Source organism: Alligator sinensis, unplaced genomic scaffold (assembly GCF_000455745.1).
Source record: "Alligator sinensis unplaced genomic scaffold, ASM45574v1 scaffold572_1, whole genome shotgun sequence".
NCBI classification, from domain to species: Eukaryota; Metazoa; Chordata; order Crocodylia; family Alligatoridae; genus Alligator; species Alligator sinensis.
The window spans coordinates 963,707-966,591 of record NW_005842288.1 but is presented as its reverse complement, the minus strand read 5'-3'; the positions used below and the strand labels follow the sequence as shown (position 1 = coordinate 966,591).

Sequence of the window (2,885 nt, the reverse complement as noted above, 5' to 3'; positions counted from 1 at the left end):
AAAAGTAACCTTGAAAATATGATTCAAGTGCTCAGGGACCAGAAAATAAAGGAAAAGAAACAACTTTTATTATTACTTAAAATCTCATGATATTTAGCATAACCTTGCATGTCTTGGGGAGCCTGAGTCATACTTGGGACTGTCAGCACTACTAACCAAAATGAGCTTGGATTACTTTTTAGCTCCTATTATCCCTGACTAGCAAGGAAGGAAATTGTCCAATTTTGGCTCATGTACCACCATTGCTGTTGTCACTAAAATTAACTATGCAAAAATCCTTATTTCTTATATATGAGCCAGAAAGGCCCAAGTCAGTTTTCAGATTCCAAATTGAGTTTTCAGGGTTGGAAATTAAGAGGGGAAATAATCCACTCCTATTTCTAAACTGAGAAGGTAGGATCTAGAAATCACAGAGACCCCATAGCTGGCCTTGCTTTATATTAAGGTTCCATTTATAAATAGATTATAAAGGGCTGATTAATAGATGTCATAAGTATGTTTCATGTACTAGTAATATGTTTTATAGATAATTATAAGCACATAAGGAAGTGCTGTTATGGATAATTATGTGTAAGAAACCTATTGATCTGTTGGACTATAAAAATGGAGCAATGATCTATTGAAATAGCTATCATTTATTAGCCCTTTATATAATGTAGTTGCTTCAAAAGTTGCAGGCTGAACTCAGCAACCTTAGAGATCCCTTCCAGTCCTGTGTCCCTGAATGGAAGCTCCTATAAAATGTGACCAATGAACGGAGAATTCCAGACTCTCTTTCTGACAGGTACTTCCCAGAGGGAATGCGTTTCAGCACTGCTGGAATATAGTCCCCGTAGTGAGATCATTGATACAAAATGGTTTCCCTCACCCCAGCAGGGTGCTAGGCTATAATAATTAATTTATTTTATTTGCATATGCTTTCAGGGAAGGAAGAAGAAATGTGAAATGCTGTTTAAAACCCACCATCTGTTTGGATGCCTTTTAACTACATCAGTGATTCTCAAAGGGTGGCCAGTACTGTAGGTGTGCGATAGTAGGTGTGTAAACACCTGCACGTGCTTCACACAATAAACCCAGGGATTTCAACTAGAAATCCATAGTATCAAAACCATTTTGACCTGTTGTGGTTTTTCCAAGTTCTTTACAACAGAAGAATCGGTCTATCACTTTTCTGTAGTCAAGAAATGAGTAAAAGCTAAGAGCTGGCATGATCTGAATGGTTTTTTAGGCATAGGCATAGGCATAGACTTTTTTTTGCCGGTGGGTGCTTGCAGGTGTTTAAAAAAAACACAAAAAAAACAAACAAGAAAAACCCTGGCACTTTATTCTTGACTTCGCGCAAGCCCCACAACTGCCCAGAAGAGGCGGCACATTACTTCTACCTGGCCCTGCAGAATCGGTAAAGATCAGGCGTTCTAGGGGGGCTTTTCTGGCACTTTTATCTAATAGCTGACTGACTCAGCTTTAACAAAAAGTGCCAAAAAGGCCCGTTGAAGCGCCAGATCTTTACAGATGCTGCAGAGCCAGTTTGAAGTCACGTGGTGCTGCTTAGGGTAAAGTGTGCTTGGGGGGGATTCCATCTTCAAGTGGCTCCATGGGTGCCGAGCACCTGCTAATTTTTTTTGGTGGATGCTTGAGCCCCAGAGCACCCACAGAGTCAGCACCTATGGTCTTACGTTTAAAAAGGTTGAGAACCACCAAACTAGCAGGTTGTTTTGTTTGGAGACAGTGCCTTCCCCCAATGCTTCCTTGTTCACCAACAGAAAACAACTTTGAGGCTGAGGCCTTACTAGTTTACGTGATTTGAGGCACACCTGATGATTCCTGACCATATGTGACATTGCTGGCCTTGTCCTCTGGGAATAATTCTTCAGTGCAGCAAAGAGGTAAGAGAACGGCCATCAGCGTGCATGCAAATAGGCACCGTCAGTCCCAGTCCCCACTACTCCAGCCTTCCTCAGTTAGGACATAGCACGCACTGCAACTCCCCTCCAGGATCTCACATCCAGCACAGGAAACAATGCCTTTGTTCACCTCTTTACCTGGCAGGATCCCAACCACCACATGCCTGGCCTGCCATTCCCTTCTCGCTCATCCATCACCTAATGCAAGTCAAAGCCAGCAAAGTAAATCCAAGTTCAGACTGCTAGTTCCTATCTGGCCAGAACTGTTCCCTGCTCCTCCTTACACTTCACCACCACTTCTTCTGCCTTTTCTCTCAACTCAGGGAGACTCCTGCTTTGCTGGTTTTGCATTTCTCCCTCCCTCGCCCAGGAGGAACCTCTCTCTAGGGACATTTTAACTTTGATCAACATCACCCAGGAACATCCAACCCCTTGTCATCCCACCCAGGCGCCTGCCAAGACACAATACCAGACAGCATCCACACGGACTGGTCTCATCTCCTGTTGCGGTTGCCCAAGCCAGGCAGGGTCAAGCAACAGAAGGTGCAGCCCACACCGGGGCAGAAACCAGCACCCGCAGGTTTGGGGCTCAGGTCACGCCCGGCACAAGACCGCAGCCCCTGGACTCGGGTCGGGTCTAGCTCGGGGGGGTCGAGATCCCACTCATTTTAAAAGCTGCCCTGAGATGCCTCTGAGCACGTGGAAAGGCTCCCGCTTCCCTCCAGCCCTCCCCCCGCCTATGGCATCACAAGCTGCTGTCAGGGGAGCGCTGACCTCACACTGGGCTGTAGTGACATCACAAAGAGGCGGCTCGGCTGGGGAGCGCCAGGGGCCCGGGGCACTGCCCGGGGGTCGCGTCCTAGAGAGGGCCCCCCCCAGCCTCTGGGGGCCGGGTCGGGGCCGCCCGCACTCACCCCGCGCCGGGGCAGCAGGATCTCCGCGTTGGCCCCATCGCCCGCCGCCGCCTTGTCCGGCTTGAGC

General features: G+C 47.6%; 1 protein-coding gene across 2 annotated transcripts in view; it reads right to left on the bottom strand.

Moving 5' to 3' along the window:
• ITM2C (integral membrane protein 2C) overlaps positions 1 to 2,879 on the bottom strand; it is a 44,203-nt gene extending 41,324 nt beyond the window's left edge. The window contains exon 1 of one of the 2 annotated variants that reach the window (XM_006028079.3): positions 2,819 to 2,879. The gene's annotated coding sequence lies outside the window, so the exon portion shown is untranslated. Of the gene's footprint in view, positions 1 to 2,678; positions 2,700 to 2,818 lie in introns of those variants that run through there. The other variant, XM_025209427.1, reaches the window with a different exon arrangement.
• Between the last annotated feature and the right edge of the window lie 6 nt (positions 2,880 to 2,885).